Source organism: Poeciliopsis prolifica, unplaced genomic scaffold (assembly GCF_027474105.1).
Source record: "Poeciliopsis prolifica strain line A6 unplaced genomic scaffold, Auburn_PproV2 SCAFFOLD051, whole genome shotgun sequence".
NCBI lineage: Eukaryota > Metazoa > Chordata > Actinopteri > Cyprinodontiformes > Poeciliidae > Poeciliopsis > Poeciliopsis prolifica.
In genome coordinates this window covers 263,701-282,051 of record NW_026562426.1, presented here as the reverse complement: position 1 = coordinate 282,051, position 18,351 = coordinate 263,701, and positions in this window count along the sequence as shown.

Here is an 18,351-nt window from a genome sequence, read left to right as displayed (position 1 = left end):
CCAGGGTGGCCAGAGGCAGCATGGGCCCCTGCGGTGCCCCCGCTTTCACAATCGAGGGATCTGAATAAAGCACCATCACCCCCAACTTGATAGACTGGTGATATCGCTCGTTTGTTTACGTGACTGCATAGTGAAAGGGTGAGGGGTTACTGTGGTCACACGACATGTTTCTGACTAAATCAGAAACATGATAAAAAGAGGAAGTCCCAGATGGTTGTGAATTTAGGCCTGTATGACATAAAAAGAGCAGTAACAGTGGGACTTTAGCAATGACTTTGAAGAACGTCGTCATTCTGATGCTTGGAGTCATGACATGTGGAAGAAATATTTACTGACTGGAGCGACAAGCAGCTGCAGCTCAAGTAATGATGATGGGTTTGTTACACAAGCGTTTGGTTTTCATAACCACCAGCTGATGTGTCACAAGTTCGTGGATTTCTGAACTTCCTGCTGAGTAGTGTCGAGCGGCGGCCTCAGTCCGTGTTGCCATGTTTGCTTTTTAATCATGGACGACTGAGCCGTCGCCGTGTCGACCTTCTGCTTAATTAAAAGGCCAAAGATTGATAAGATGAATGATTCTTAATGCAGATTTTAAAACCAATCTATTATTTTTTTTCTTGTTGAGCTATGTTGTGTCATTAGATGTTAAATGGAAGACAGTCTGGTTGTCAGAGGTATTGAGATGATTACTGAAGGCCAAAAGGTTAACGGTTTAGTTATATCTATATGTCTAATAATTCTTTGATGTTTCTTGGATCTGACTTGCTAATCAAATTATGTTATGTGAAAATATATTTTTTAATATATCTGTAATAAAAATGTGTTTGTGGTGATTTTCATATCTGCAATAAAAATGTTAATCTGTGAAAAGCATGAGTGTGAAATAACTACAAGTTGAGCTCGACCTTGCTGTGAGAGCAGTCAGATAAGGAAGCAGGCAAAGCGGCTTCAGGTCAGCTGCAGGAGACAGAGAAGCAAACTGTAACGAGGACAGAGGTTACAGACGGTGTTTCGGGCACGTCCCACCAGGAAGAGGCCCCGGGGAAGACACAGGACACACTGGAGGTACTATGTCTCTTGGCTGGCCTGGGAACACCTTGGGATTCCCCTGGAGGAGCTGGAAGAAGTGGCTAGGGAGAAGGAAGACTGGACCTCCCTTCTTAAGCTGCTACCCCCACAACTCGATCCCGGATACTCCAGAAAATGGATGGATGTAGGTGCTGTAATGTTTGTTTGTGCCGGTTTCCTTGGTTTGCTTTTAAGATGATTCTGTTGAACCACAATTCAACATTAATGGGGGAGGAAGTGCAATAATTTACTATAAACCCAGCAACTACTACTATGTATGCGAGAACAAGCTTGCACAAATTAATTTTTTTTTACTTGAACCGATGTGATAGATGCTGACTCACATGAAAAAAGAAGTGAGATCTGACAAGTCATGTTCACACTGAGAGCTTAGTTTATGTCCACTTCTTAGAATCAATGTCACACTGAGAGCTTTATTTTTAATGTTTTTTACAGAAAGCAGCACACAGAGGTGTCAAAACGAAGAGACGTCTCTGCTGATAAGCCCTCTTGCAGAAGGAAGAAGCATTAAGCAAGCCTAATGCTGGTGTCTTTGCAATGCCGCTTTCCACCATTTATGAAGACAAATTAGTGATGGCAATAAAAGCTGATTCTCCATGTTTGGTTCTGGTTCTGGGGATGCAGAGCAGAACCAGAACCAGAAGACCTGAGAAGGTTGATACAACACCAGAAGAACTTCAATGTATTGCGGCGCTAAACCGTTCAGTGATTTATAGTGTTTTGATTGCTTTTGCTTTAAATTGATTTTTTTTTGTTTGTAAATGGCTTTGTTTATTATTTTAATGACTAAAGCTGAAAAAGGATCAACTTTAAGTAAAGATACCAAACATGTTGCAAGGTTCAAAAAAAAGAAAGAAAATACTTCTTGTATTTTACTAGAGCACTTCCTCAAAGCACCCTGCTCTAAGCTGACACCATTTTACTGTCACGTGTTTTATTATTATTCAGAACTTAACAACATTTATATGAACAACATTAAAGCTAAATGTTGTTTCTACTCTGTCATTAGTTTGTAGCTCAGATTGGAGACATAATACAGACGTAAACAATATTTAAGTTCCTTGTCTAATAGAAAAACATCAGATTTAGATTTTAAATCAGTGACATGTTAAGTAGGAGTCGCAGCTTAAATACACATGAAAACATGATCATCCTAATGATGTGATATGATAGATAGATGAAATAACATGAACGCACAAGATGAAATCAATGTTGATTTTATGCAAAACAATCAAGTTTATTTATTGTACATGAACAACAAATGAGTCACTGAATATTTGAAGTGTTTCGTTGAATTATTGTTTTTCCACCAAAATGTAACCATGGCTATATATTATTTCTGACGGTTGGACATGAAGTGATGGAGGAACAAGTGTCAAAGTATGCTGTGGTGTCAAGAAACAGCGGAGCTAAGAGTGTGAAATGGAAACAGGGCGTCTGTAAATAGTTTGCGTTGAGTTTTATGCTCAGATCCTCTTTAGCTGCTGGTAGGTCAGTTTGTCTCTTGCCAATCCAGAGAGACACATCACCAGTGTAGGACGTGAAGATGGACAACGTCTTGCTCCGTGTGCTGGACTTCCTGAGTGAGTACATGACTTTAATCGAGCAGATTGAGGAAAATGCTTGAAATGAGAAGATTAGGATGAGATGGATTCATTTGTTGTGTTCACTTAAAAAAAAACATCCATTTTTACGCTGTTTCAGTTCAACTTCAAACTGGCCTAAAGCAAATACAGAAAGACAGCACAGCTATTGTCCATTTTCAAATCTATCTAATAAAGTACCGATCTTTATTTTTTGCAGTTCTCAGTTTGTCTGCTGTGGAAAATGTCAAGGTAAATGGAAACTCCTTGTTTCTGAACATTTATTTCACCATTTGGTTCTGATCAGCTGCATGTCAGCAAGTTTCAGGCTCCTTTAGTATCATTTGTTCAGTAAAAGGAAGCAGTGGATTATTATCAATACTTTACATTATTCTACATGTTCATGTCAACAGCACATTGACTTATAACATTTGCTGTATAATTTTGTTTTCCTCTTGTTTTTTATTAATCCCCATCAATTGGCAATAGAGTCCATCCTGACTGTGTCTCCATCATGGTTGAATCCTGGAGCCTCAGTGACTCTGAGCTGTGAGGTTCAAGATTCATCTGCAGGATGGAGGTTCTACTGGTATCAAGCTGTTCCTGATTTAGCAAAGAACAACTACAGATATGAGCTGCTAGCTGGTAGCATCAATGGGACTGTAGAGAACTCCTTCATCATTACTGGACAGAAACACACAGCAGGATTTGCATGTAGAGCTGGAAGAGGAAACCCAGAATTTTTCTCTGATTACAGTAAACCAAAGTTCATCTGGTCATCAGGTCAGTTCTGGTTTTGTCCCATCGATGTTCATGTGTTCATCTACTTTATCCATCTATGATTATTATTAGTATTTGACGTCGGGTCTCAGAGATCAAATGCTCACAATGTCGTCCTAAGAGATATTTCTAATTTGTTAAAAACAAACATTGAAATAAACTCCATACATAATCTAAATTGTATATAATTTAATGATATCTGCTGTAACATGGCAGATTTTAATGATTTTATGTTTCTCTCAGGTCTCAGTGTCTTGGGTTGGGTTTGTATATTTCTGTGTTTTTTTGTTCCTCTTTTACTTTGTTCAGTCGTGTTCAAGCTCACTTTAGTTTAACTTCTTGATCCCTCTAGTTTTATCATTTAATCTTACTTATTTTGAATAGATCTGTCTCATTCTTGTCTTCCTTAATGTCAGTCCATTTTAAATTCTCGTTATTCACGTGAAAATACCAGGAAGGGCTTTCCAATTTGAAATGATTCATCATTAATATTAAAGAAGATAAATATGACTCTTTGGGTATGAAAGCTTTTCCTCTCATCCTGGATGCAGCCCGTCCTGCCAGCTCTTCTTCAATGTCCAGCTACAGATGATACCAGAACCTCTGCTGGTCTCAGTCTCCATCTTAGCTTTTCATCTCCAAGGTCGTCCTGATCTCTCTCTGTGACATGTGGCTGAATTCCCCCACAGCGCCCCCTAGAAATCTTTACAAAATCAGCCCCAAACCACGATTTGTCCGGTCCCACCCACCCACCCATCCATCCATCCATCCATCCATCCATCCATCCATCCATCCATCCATCCATCCATCCATCCATCCATCCATCCATCCATCCATCCATCCATCCATCCATCCATCCATCCATCTTCTGCCACTTATCCGGGGTCAGGTCGCAGGGGTAGCAGCTTGAGAATGGAGGCCCAGGCTTCCTTCTCCCCAGCCACTTCCTCCAGCTCCTCCAGGGGAATCCCAAGGCGATCCCAAGCCAGCCGAGAGACGTAGTACCCCCAGTGTGTCCTGGGTCTTCCCCGGGGCCTCCTCCCAGTGGGAAGTGCCTGAGACACCTCACCAGGGAGGCGTCTAGGAGGCATCCTGACTAGATGCCCGAGCCTCAACTGGCTCCTCTCGATGTGGAGGAGCAGCGGCTCTACACTGAGTCCCTCCCGGATGACTGAGCTTCTCACCCTATCTCTAAGCCACCCTATGGAGAAAACCCATTTCGGCCGCTTGTTTCTGTGATCTCGTTCTTTCGGTCATTACCAAAGCTCATGACCATAGATGAGGGTAGGAACGTAGATCGACCGGTAAATCGAGAGCTTCAGTTTTTGACTCAGCTCTCTCTTCACCACGACGGACCGGTACAGCGCCCACTTCACAGCGGACGCTGCGCCAACCCGCCTGTTGATGCCTTGGAGTAGGACATCTCCCTCGACCCGGAGAATGCACTCTACCCTTTTCCGACTCAAGACCTTGGTCTCGGACTTGGAGGCACTGATTCTCATCCCGGCCGCTTCACACTCGGCTGCGAACCGCTCCAGCGAGAGCTGCAGATCATGTTCCGATGAAGCCAATTGGACCACATCATCCGCAAAAAGCATAGATGCAATCCTAAGGCCACCAAAACGGATCCCCTCAACATCTTCGCTGCGCCTAGAAATTCTGTCCATAAAAGTAATGAACAGAATCGGTGACAAAGGGCTGCCCTGGTGGACTCCAACCCTCACCGGGAACCAGCCTGACTTATTGCCGCCAATGCGGACCAGACTCTGACACCGGTCATACAGGGACCTGACAGCCCGTATCAAAGGGCCCGGTACCCCATACTTCTGGAGAACCCCCCACAGGGCATCCCGAGGGACACGGTTGAATGCCTTCTCCAAGTCCACAAAGCACATGTAGACTGGTTGAGCGAACTCCCATGCACCCTCCAGGACCCTGCTGAGGGTGTAGAGCTGGTCCAGTGTTCCACGACCAGGACGAAAACCACATTGCTCCTCCAAAATCCGAGGTTCGACCATCCGACGGACCCTCCTCTCCAGTACCCCGAATAGACCTGCCAGGGAGGCTTAAGAGTGTGATCCCTCTATAATTGGAGCACACGCTCCGATCCCCCTTTTTTAAACAGGGGGACCACCACCCCAGTCTGCCAATCCAGGGGAACTGTCCCCAATGTCCATGCGATACTGCAGAGTCGCGTTAACCAATATCCAGAGCCTTGAGATACTCCGGGCAAATCTCATCCACCCCCGGGGCCCTGCCACTGAGGAGCTTTTTAACTACCTCGGCGACCTCGTCCCCAGAGATTGGAGAGCCCAACCCAGAGTCCCCAGGCTCAACTTCCTCAATGGAAGGCATGTTGATGGGATTGAGGAGTGTGGTGCTACACTGCTTCCCCGTCCTGAGATGCTGGATGGTGGACCAGAATCGCCTCGAAGCCATACAGATGTCCTTTCTCCATGGTCTCTCCATTTTCTCGCCGGGCTCCATAGGTAAAAGCCCGGCCACCAGGCGCTCGCCACCTCCAGGCCTGGTTCCAGTGTGGGGGCCCCGGTGACCCGTGTCCGGGCGAGGGAACACGAGAGCCAAAGTTTTTATTCATCATAGGGGTCTTCAGGCCGCGCTTTGTCTGGTCCCTCCCCTAAAACCTGTCTGCCTTGGGTGACCCTACCAGGGCATGAAGCCCCAGACAGCATAACTCATAGGGCCATTGGGGCATTCAATGCCACAATGGCCCTTTAATTTAAAAAAAGTATACTTTTTAAAATACAGAGAAAACCCTGTAATTATACAGGAATTCAGTGTATTTGTAATATTGATTTAATGTAAATTTTAGGATAAAACTTGATCAATTTTAATGGTAAAAACTGTCATTTTTACAGTAAAAGGTTAAATAAAACACCATTTTTTACTGTAGAATCAGCAATTGTAAAAATTAGCTGACTGTAATTTTTACGGTTAATTCTGGCAACCACAGCTGCCAGTATTTTACCGTAAAAATGAAACTTTTTTTTTACAGTGCAAATTGTGAAATTAAAAAGTGCAAATTTACTTTGTAAAATTATCAAATCGATTATATCAGCTAAATAATGTGTTACCAGTGTAGTCTAATGGTAAAAACATGGAAAAGTATAAATAAATTTTACATAAAATATCCAAAAACCAAACTTATTGTATTTTTTCCATTTAATGAAAACTTTTTGGACTGTATAACTTCTCACAACTCTGTGCACACTGATTACAAAGAACTTGTAACACATCTTCCAAAAAGCAGCAAGCACTTAAAAGTTTGAAGAGATATGACACAACATTATCACTTCAATCCTGGTGCAGTGTTTCAAATGAATAATCCATATGAAATTGGCACATACACAGACACCAGTTGTCGTGCTTTTTGATTTCCGTTGTTAAGGAGGCGTGTCGGTACTTGAAGATACACGACAAAAAACGAAGGGTCTCTTGCAGAAACTTTACTCCTTCCAGCACACGGAGGAATTACAACAATAACTGAGCTGTTGCCACAATGAACTGTGCGGCTTCTGGCCTCTAGCTCTGGCACGGACAGCGTTCAGCGATGTCCGGGCAGCGAGCGTGAGCGCCATATCCAAACAACAGTAAAAACAAACGGATCAGCTGTTAGAACTGGTTGCTAAGGCAACCCCAGCTGTCAAGAAAGAATAAACAGACTTAAAACAACAAATCTCGCGATGCGACCTTCCTTACAATATTTTCCCCATAACCAATACTCTTTACAGTTAAAGGCATAATTTCTTAAGAGAAGGTATATAAGAAATGTGCAGCATATTTCTGTTATCCCCATGAGCATATCTAAATTTATAAGAATAAAACCCCAAAATTACAGCATTGACTCTTCAAATCTTTGCAGCGTATTTCTGTAATTGCCACAAAAGCATGCCCATTTACCAGTTACCAACTGTATTAATCAGGAGAATTAAATGCAAAGGTTACAGCACTACTACATTTTTTTTATTTCCACAACAGTTGCATATTGACAGTTTTGAACTGTATACTTTAGATTACTTAAATGTAAAAATTACAAAATACACTGCTAGAAAAATTATAGTATGTTTTTGTAATTTCCAAAGCAGTATGCATATTGAACAGTTTTGAACTGTATACTTTATAATTATTGAATGCAAAAACTACGGTATACATTGCTAGAATTACAGTATGTTTCTGTAATTGTCACAACAGTATGCATTTTTAACAGCTACTAACTGTATTATTTACGAAAGAAAATTGCAAAAACTACAGTATGTACTACTAGAAAAATTACGGAATTTTACTGTTAAAAGTATTACCAGATTTTATTTTACAGCAGTGCAACGTAAATTTTATGAAAAAAACCTGTAAAATTTACATACTTTCTTAATTATCTTATTTACGGTAATTGCTATAATTTCCTTTGTGTTGTATTTATATTCTTTGTTTTGTATTTAATTTGTATTTTTTTGTATTCTTTTGTGTATGCTTACTGTGTGCCACATTTTTGCCTGTGAGCTGCTGGTAACTATAATTTCCTGAGGGAGTCTTCCCAAGGGATCAATAAAGTCAAGTCTAAGTCTAAGTCTACTTGTTAAATAAACAGTATTAAACTGATTTCCAATTTACAGTATTAAATTTTGTTTTTTACTTTCTTTAACTGTAAAATCTACGGCTATTTTTTACAGTGAAGGGTGCAACAGACTCATTAAACCATAACCATCCTTCACCTGCAGGTTGCATCTCAGGTTCCTCCTGGAGATCCTCCTCATGGATTGCCATATTATTTGTGTCTTTACACGGGTCATGGTAGAATGTGAGGGATTGTCCTCAGAACCTTTAGATCAAATCTAGTAGTTTTCTGGGAATCAGCTGATGACTAAAACAACCAAACCAAAAATTGTAATCCAATAGTAAAAAAGCAAAAACAAAATAATGGCTCTATTTAATATAATTGTAGTAAGTCTTCAAAGTGTTAGGGTTTAGCCAGAGTTTTATCTGTGTTGATTATTTTCTGCATGTTGTTTTTCAGATCCTCATCCAGCAGCGTCTCTCTCAGTGAGTCCTGACAGAGATCAACATTTCACCTCTGAGTCTGTGACACTGAACTGTGGAGGAAACTCTGCTGAGTGGAGAGTGAAGGAGTTGAGAGAAATGAGTTTCAATGTGTTGATACATTTTTTGGATGAAGATGATGAATTCCAGTTGTCAGATTGCTCCGACTCGTGGGAAATGACTGGTTCCTCATGCACCATCAACAGTCGCTGGTCCATGAAGGAGTGTACTGGTGTGAATCTGGATCAGGAGAGTTCAGCAATGCCGTCAAAATCAGGATATATGGTATGTTTTGTTTTGGAGCTACTTAAAATGAAACTAACTGAATTGGTTCAGCTCTTCAATGTGTCTCTCTTCAATTAAGAACCATCAGTGAATGTTTCTAGCAGAATATTAGACTGTGGTCTGAAAAACTGTAAAAAAAATATGGAGTTATAATTTCTTGGAGAGATTTTGAAATTTTCAATATGTTACAGAATATTTGATTTATTTTAACTGAATCTCTTCTTCCAACAGCTCCACCAGTCCTGACTGTGTCTCCTTCATGGTTGGTCTTGGAGCCTCAGTGACTCTGAGCTGTGAGGTTAAACCTTCATCTGCAAGATGGAGGTTCTACTGGTATCAAGCTGTTCCTGATTTAGCAAAGAACAACTACAGATATGAGCTGCTAGCTGGTAGCATCAGTGGGACTGTAGAGAACTCCTTCATCATTACTGGACAGAAACACACAGCAGGATTTGCATGTAGAGCTGGAAGAGGAAACCCAGAATATTTCACTGATTACAGTAAACCAAAGTTCATCTGGTCATCAGGTCAGTTCTGGATTTGTCCCATCAATGTTCATGTGTTCATCTACTTTATCCATCTATGATTATTACCAATCTTTGAAGTCGGGTCTCAGAGATCTGTCATGTTGGATGCAACTCACCTAACAACATGAAGAACACAGACAAGAGATGGAGGAATCAAGGAATCACTTATTTTATACATGACAGTTGATGGGGTTTGAGCTATGTTGCTCTCCGACCACTGGATCTGGATCTATATGATCTGAGGGCTGGGGAAGATGAGTGGTCAGTGGATAGTGAGAATAGATGAAATGAGAACTGGGACAGGCTTATCGGATGAGATGAAGAGAATCCTCCAGGGAGGGAAAGGTTGGGATGCTGGAGCCTTGGTCTTTGCACTAGAGGAGGGTGCAGTCCGGGTTTATAGGGCCGAAGGGATCAGGGGTGACTGATCTCACATCGGAGGGCGGGCTCCCAGTCAGGCCGTCAGCAGGGCCTGAAGCGGATCTTCTCCAGATGCTGTGCCGGAAAAAAACAACAGAGGATCCTAGGTTTGGATCTGAGGTCAGCGGACAAATTCGATAAGAGGAAACCTGCAAGAGGTCAGAGAAGATAACAAAAACTTGAATCAGGTGGAAACATGAACCAATTCTTAGATAAAAAGGCTCAGAGGGCTCAGAGTACCAAAATCAGTAAACCCTCAGGTGCTGGAGAACCGGCCACCCGCTCCTCTTTTGCAGGCGTTGATGAGGCCAATAGCGCACAGGTGCGCGGGGGACAACCCTCCTCCAGAAGACGCCTCGTGGCTCCCTCTGGTGGAAGAAACAGCTCACTACAAGTCCAAAAACTCCAGCGTCCAACAATATCAAATGCTCACAATCTTGTCCTAAGAGATATTTCAAATTTGTTAAAGCAAACATTGAAATAAACACCATGAATAATCCCAATTGTATAAGATTTAATGATATCTGCTGTAACATGGCAGATTTAGGTGATTTTATGTTTCTCTCAGGTCTCAGTGTTCTTGGGTTGGGTTTAGATATTTCTGTTTTTCTGTTCCTCTTTTAGTTTGTTCAGTCGTGTTCAAGCTCACTTTAGTTTAACTCTTCTTAATCCATCCAGTTTTATCATTTCATGTTACTTATTTTGGTTAGATCTGTCTCATTCTTGTCTTCCTTTATGTCAGTCCAATGTAATTTCTAGTTATTCACATGAAAATACAAGGAAAGACTGTCAAAATTGAAATGATTCATAATCAATATTAAAGCAGATAATTATGACTCTTTGGGTATGAAAGCTTTTCCTCTCATCCTGGATGCAGCTCGTCCTGCCAGCTCTTCTTCAATGTCCAGCTACAGATGATACCAGAACCTCTGCTGGTCTCAGTCTCCATCTTAGCTTTTCATCTCCAAGGTCATCCTGATCTCTCTCTGTGACATGTGGCTGAATTCCCCCACAGCGCCCCCTAGAAATCTTTACAAAATCAGCCCCAAACCATGATTTAACAGACAATCATCAAATTCAGCACACATATAGGTCTTCACAGGATCTCTTGATCCCAGGGTCCAAATCGAATAGGATGTCGGCCATTTTGGATCAAAGCACCATGTTGTTATTTTTTAAACATTCATCTGAGCAAACTAATCCTACAGCTTTTGACATACATACTTCAACATCACTTAGCAGAGTCTGAAGGCATTGAAGATGAAAAGTTATCAAAATTGTTTTGCTTCATCAAAGCATGAAGGCAAATCCAAGCCTCAAATTCTGACCATTCACCATAAAACACCAAGTTGGAATAAATTACAAACGATCCCACAGCTGTATGACATGTTATGTTTGACATAATAGACCAGAATTGAACACATTCTCATGCTGATATGGTGACATCAACTTTGTCAAATTCTTTACTCTTCAGTTCTTGTTTTCTCTTCCTCCAATTTATTATTTTAAAACCTTTGCACTGTCGACTGCAATTGGCAAGAAACAAGATTTTTAAAATGTTTACATTCCAAGAAGCCGACAACAAAATGCAATTAGAATCATATTCAATTTTATTTAGCCGTCTTATTCTAACTGTGTCCTATTTATGTTTACACTCTGACAATAAAATTTCAACATAGTTTAAGAGAACCGTCTTTGAAACTTCAACCCCTGATATAGTCCTATAGATTTTATATTTTAACTATTATATTTCTGTGTTTATTGTGAGTAAAACTAACTATAGGACTGACACAATTTATTGTCTGCAAGCTAATGGAGTCATTAAACCATAACCATCCTTCACCTACAGGTTGCATCCCAGGTCCCTTGGAGATCCTCCTCATGGATTGCCGTATTATTTGTGTCTTTACACGGGTCATGGTAGAATGTGAGGGATTGTCCTCAGAACCTTTAGATCAAATCTAGTAGTTTTCTTGCAATCAGCTGATGACTAAACAACCAAACCAAAAATTGTAATCCAGTGTTAAAAATGCAAAGATAAAATAATGGCTCTATTTAACATAATTGTAGTAAGACTTTAACGTGTTAGGGTTTAGCCAGAGTTTTATCTGTGTTGATTATTTTCTCCATGTTGTTTTTCAGATCCTCATCCAGCAGCGTCTCTCTCAGTGAGTCCTGACAGAGATCAACATTTCACCTCTGAGTCTGTGACACTGAACTGTGGAGGGAACTCTGCTGAGTGGAGAGTGAAGAGGTTTAGAGAAATGAGTCATGTGTTCATAATTTTTAATGGGGATGAAGATGATGAATTCCAGTTGTCAGATTGCTCCGACTTGTGGGAAATGACCCGATCCTCATGCATCATTAACAGTCGCTGGTCCCATGAAGGAGTGTTTTGGTGTGAGTCTGGATCAGGAGAGTTCAGCAATGCCGTCAACATCAGCATAGATGGTATGTTTTGTTTTGGAGATACTTAAAATGAAACTAACTGAATTGGTTCAGCTGTTCAATGTGTCTCTTCTTCAAATAAGAATCATCAGTGAATGTTTCTAGCAGAATATTAGACTGTGGTCTGAAAAACTGTAAAAAAAAAAAAAAGAAATTGATTTCTAGTAGAGATTTTGACATAATAAACTTATTACAGAGTATTTGATTTATTTTAATTTAAATTCTTGATTCAACAGATGCACCAGATTTCATCCTGACTGTGTCTCCATCATGGTTGAGTCCTGGAGCCTCAGTGACTCTGAGCTGTGAGGTGAATCTTCATCTGCAGGATGGAGGTTCTACTGGTATCAAGCTGTTCCTGATTTAGCAAAGAACAACTACAGATATGAGCTGCTAGCTGGTAGCATCAGTGGGACTGTAGAGAACTTCTTCATCATTACTGGACAGAAATACACAGCAGGATTTGCATGTAGAGCTGGAAGAGGAAACCCAGAATATTTCTCTGATTACAGTAAACCAAAGTTCATCTGGTCATCAGGTCAGTTCTGGTTTTGTCCCATCGATGTTCATGTGTTCATCTACTTTATCCATCCATGATTATTACCAATCTTTGAAGTCGGGTCTCAAAGATCAAATGCTCACAATGTCGTCCTAAGAGATATTTCTAATTTGTTAAAAAAAAACATTGAAATAAACTCCAAAAATAATCTAAATTGTATAAGATTTAATGATATCTGCTGTAACATGGCAGATTTAGGTGATTTTATGTTTCTCTCAGGTCTCAGTGTTCTTGGGTTGGGTTTGGATATTTCTGTTTTTCTGTTCCTCTTTTAGTTTGTTCAGTCGTGTTCAAGCTCACTTTAGTTTAACTCTTCTGATCCCTCTAGTTTTATCATTTAATGTTACTTATTTTGGTTAGATCTGTCTCATTCTTCTCCTCCTTTATCTCAGTCCAATGTAATTTCTAGCTATTCACGTGAAAATACAAGGAAAGACTGTCAAAATTGAAATGATTCATAATCAATATTAAAGCAGATAATTATGACTCTTTGGGTATGAAAGCTTTTCCTCTCATCCTGGATGCAGCTCGTCCTGCCAGCTCTTCTTCAAAGTCCAGCTACAGATGATACCAGAACCTCTGCTGGTCTCAGTCTCCATCTTAGCTTTTCATCTCCAAGGTCATCCTGAACTCTCTCTGTGACATGTGGCTGAATTCCCCCACAGCGCCCCCTAGAAATCTTTACAAAATCAGCCCCAAACCACGATTTAACAGACAATCATCAAATTCAGCACACATGTAGAATTTCACAGGATCCAACAGGATGTTGGCCATTTTGGATTAAAGCCACCATTTTGTCTTTTTTCAACATTCATCTGAGCAAACTAATCCTACAGCTTTTGACATACATACTTCAACATCACATAGCAGAGTCTCAAGGCATTGAAGATCAAAAGTTATCAAAACTGTTTTGCTGCATCAAAGCATGAAGGCAAATCCAAGCCTCAAATTCTGACCATTCACCATAAAACACCAAGTTGGAATAAATTACAAACGATCCCACAGCTGTATGACATGTTATGTTTGACATTATAGACCAGAATTGAACATTCTCATGCTGATATGGTGACATCACCTTAGTCTAATTCTTTCTTCTTCAGTTTCTCTTCTTCTCTTCCTCCACATTTTCCAGCTTTGTGAACAAACTTCGTTGTCTTATTTTAAATCCTTTGCACTGTCCACTGCAATTGGCAAGAAACAAGATTTTTAAAATGTTTTCATTCCAAGAAGCCAACAACAAAATGAAATTAGAATCATAAGCAGTTTTATTTAGCCGTCTTATTCTAATTGTGTCCTATTTATGTTTCCAGTCTGACAATCAAAGAGCAACGTAGTTCAACAGATACTTCTGAGATCCTCATGGATTGCCATATTGTTTCTGTCTTTACACGGGACATGGTAGAATGTGAGGGATTGTCCTCAGAACCTTTGCAACAAATCTAGTAGTTTTTTAGCAATCAGCTGACGACTAAAACCAAACCAAAAATTGTAATCCAGTGTTAAAAAAGACAAAATAATGGCTCTATTTAACATAATTGTAGCAGGTCTTTAAAGTGTTAGGGTTTAGCCAGAGTTTTATCTGTGTTGATTATTTTCTCCATGTTGTTTTTCAGATTCTCATCCAGCAGCGTCTCTCTCACTGAGTCCTGACAGAGATCAACATTTCACCTCTGAGTCTGTGACACTGAACTGTGGAGGAAACTCTGCTGAGTGGAGAGTGAAGGAGTTTAGAGAATCATATCAGAGGTTGACAGACCTGGATTTTGGAGATATAATGTCTGTTCACCAGTTGTCAGATTGCTCCGACTCGTGGGAAATGACTGGATCCTCATGCACCATTAACAGTTACTGGCCCTTTAAATCAGTGTACTGGTGTGAGTCTGGATCAGGAGAGTTCAGCAATGCAGTCAACATCAGCATAGATGGTTAGTGAATGAAAATATATGTGTATTAACTTGAGGAATTTTACATCTTTCCAGAAATTAGAGACTGAATACAGTCTGAATGCATCCATGATGATGCAGAAATGAAATGTCAGGAGGTGGAAATATGTGATCAGTTTGACAACATTTCACATGATATGTTCTCTGTTGCACTTTTGATTGTTGGATCTGATGAATGAATGAGTTGGAAGAGCAGGAGTTATAACTTCAAAGAATAATTTTTTATTCCTGTTTTGCTTTTTTTTACATTTAAAAACACATCAGTCTTCCACCAAAATCAGAAAGGCTTAGTTTTTGATCTGAAATTAGATCTTTTCATTCAATCTGGTTCTAATAACATTAAATCTTCATTGTTGTTTCAGCTGCTGTTATAAATGTTGATGCACATAATTGCTACATAGTTCACTACTGATAATAATAGTGAAATGTAAATATTTATTTGGCAAATTTTACAATTGAAATAAAAGTTGCTAAAGATAAAATGTAAAACAGCAATGATAAAAATCATGTGTTCATGTTTTTCTCTAATTGTCTCCAGCAGCTGATTTCTGACTGAAGCTTCATTTTCTCTGACTGGTTCACAGATGAAGATCTTCTCCTGGTGAGCCCCGTCCATCCTGTGACTGAAGGAGCTTCTGTCACTCTGAGCTGCAGACTGAGAGGAGAAAACAAACTTTCTAATGTGACTTTCTATCATAATGACAAACTGATCCAAAATGACAGCAGAGGAGAGCTGAATATCTCTGCAGTGTCTCAGTCAGATGAAGGTTTCTACAAGTGTGAACATTCAGGAGACGTTTCACCTCAGAGCTGGATGGCTGTTAAAGGTGAGATTCTTAATACACTGATCTTCTTGAATGGTTGTTTTAGTGTTTTGTCTTGTGCGCTATCGTTGTCACAAGTAATATTCCTCATTGCTTTCTAAACACAGCTGACTCCGGACCCGGAAGCTCTTCTTTCCCTGTCCTGTTTGTCACCAGATCAGTGATTGGAGTCGTCGTTCTCATTCTCTTGCTGCTGATTTGTTTCGTCGAAAAGCCAAAATGTGAGGACGTCTTCTGACTCGGTCATATTCAACTGGAGCATATTAACGCCATATACGCATTTGCATTTAAATAGACAACACTTTCACCAAAAATCTTCTTTTGTGAACAAGGTTGCGGTTCGGAGCAGCCAGTCGGTCAGGATGAACATCTGCATCAAGTTTACTCCTCTCTCCTGCATGGTCAGTCTTTCACTTTGTCCTGAATGTCAACTAATCTTTAAAACAGATTTTAATCAGAAAACATTTCCATCCATCCAGTCCAACTTTAATAGAATGTGTATTTCTTCTGCTGAAAATTTAAACCTGTTAATTTGTTAAGCTTCCATCTGCATCACAGACAAAGATTGCCTAATTAATCTTGTGTTGGACTTTCATTGACCTTTAGGTGACCTTTGTGTCTATGAAACAATCGAAGGCCCTGAAAACTCTGGAAACGGTGCAGTATAAAGTCGACTCTATCAAATAATGTTGGAGCCTTTGCAATTATACCATAACTCATCAACGATATAGTCAGTTTCAGTATTTTTAGTTCAGAATGAAGGTGTTTCTGTTTCGTGTGTCTCTTGATCCAGAGCAACAATCTGGTAACAACAACATTTGTGTTTCCTCTGATCGTGTGAACAGGGCAACTTGATGATTCAGAGAAGATCTCTGACAAAGTTGATGCGACTTCAGAATGAAAAATAAAAGTAGGTAAAAAAATAAAATAAAATCTCATTTGTAACGGTTTATTAAATCCTCTAAATTGTTTCTGTTCTGATATTTTCCTCATATTTTAAATTTTGAAAATCCAGCGCAGTGTCAAAGTTTGTATTTTTTTTCCTAAGTTGAAGTCCTGCTGCACATCACTGCTGTGTCAGTCATTAACAAAAATGACCAAGCATAGACTTCATCCAATGGAGTGAAATTGATTAAGAGCTAAATCAGTTTAGAGCAGGTTCTGAATCAACACTTTTTAAATATTTTCATAATTTTTATCTGAATTGCTTTACTCACTTGCAAATAATGTCGTAGAATGAACCTTTAATATGTCCCATCAGTGACATTGACTCTCTCTTGTCTTTCAGGTCCATGAAATGAAGTTCAACAAAATCACAAGAGGAAAATCTAAATTTACTCACCATTAGACCTTCACCTGTTACATCTCTCTGTCATGTGAAAATAGAGGATCCATATATATATATATATATATATATATATATATATAGACAGATATATATATCTGTCTATATATTAGACAGATATATATATATATTATATATATATATATATATATATATATATATATATATATATATATATATATTTCATATTTACTTTCTGATTTTTTTTTCCATGTATATTATGCATTGCATTGTTGTCAACGTAGGGAATTAGAGCTTTAGTGGCATTTTTTATTATATCTGATATACTATCAAATGGATCGACCAGAGCTGGTGCCTGAAATACAGCAGCCTTTTTAGAGCCTGAATGTAATGAAATGATAGCGCCATCCAGAGGACGGTGGTAAAATGGCTGGTAGTCCATGTGATACAGCAACAGCAAATAAGAGTTAATTGTAAACTTTGGTCTAAGTGTAATCCACAGTATGTATATTCTGTGTATAATCTTCTTTCATAAAAATCCTTTACTACTTACCACTCCAACATTTTTCTTGTTCCTGTGTTTGAGCGTAAAAAGGTGAATCCAGTTTAGTGTGAGCAGGGAATCAGCTCCAGTCTGAACTCAGCATGTCGGATCTGATTTCATCAGGATTTTTGTCAAGTGGCTTTTCAGAAGCACACACTGTGATTCTGTCAGTCTATGTCACTGCTTTTAGCTGTTTTGTCATTTGTCTTAAAACTTGTGCACATGTTTTGATCTCTTTGACTTTTCTAACCAGGTTGTTGTGTGGTTCCGGCTGAAAATGAGATCTGGATCTCAATGGGGTTTTACCTGGATGAATAAAGGCAATAAAAAAATAAAATACATTTTTTAACCATTAGAGTTTGTTGGGTGTCTGTATATGTCTAAAAGAGTCGGAAAGTTTCTAACCTCTTTTTCACGGTTATCAGACATGCAGATGTTATAACTCGGGTTCATGAGGTTTAATTGTTTGACAAATTAAGACGTTGTTGGATTACATGAAAATCCAACAAAGAGTTCATAAAAGGGTGTGTCTCAGATTATTCAGTCGGTTTCCAATTGGGTTTAAAACACAGAGAGAAAAACAAACACTACAACACGTTTGTTACTCTAAATTCACGTAAGGTATGTTGGGGTTTCACGGGATTTTCTTCTGGAATCGGGATGTTCATGACTGGAATCGGTTCTGGATGCACGAACCGACCGAACCTGTTGGACCTTAATCAGCTCTGTGGTCACAAGAGGTTTGGAGAATCGGCCGACGATCCTTAAACCGTCCTCTCATCTTGTCTCGACCACTGCCCTAACGCCCTCTGACTCTGAGGGCTATGGTAACATTTACATATCCCTTCAAAATGAGGTACATATGCGCCACAAAACGAACATTTTACTTTCAAAACTTTGACTCATGATAGCGACTGAGCTTGTTTCTCTGTAACGAGACGGTTCCGTCTGGGAGTGAAGGAAAACAATAACTCCCAGAGTGATGCAG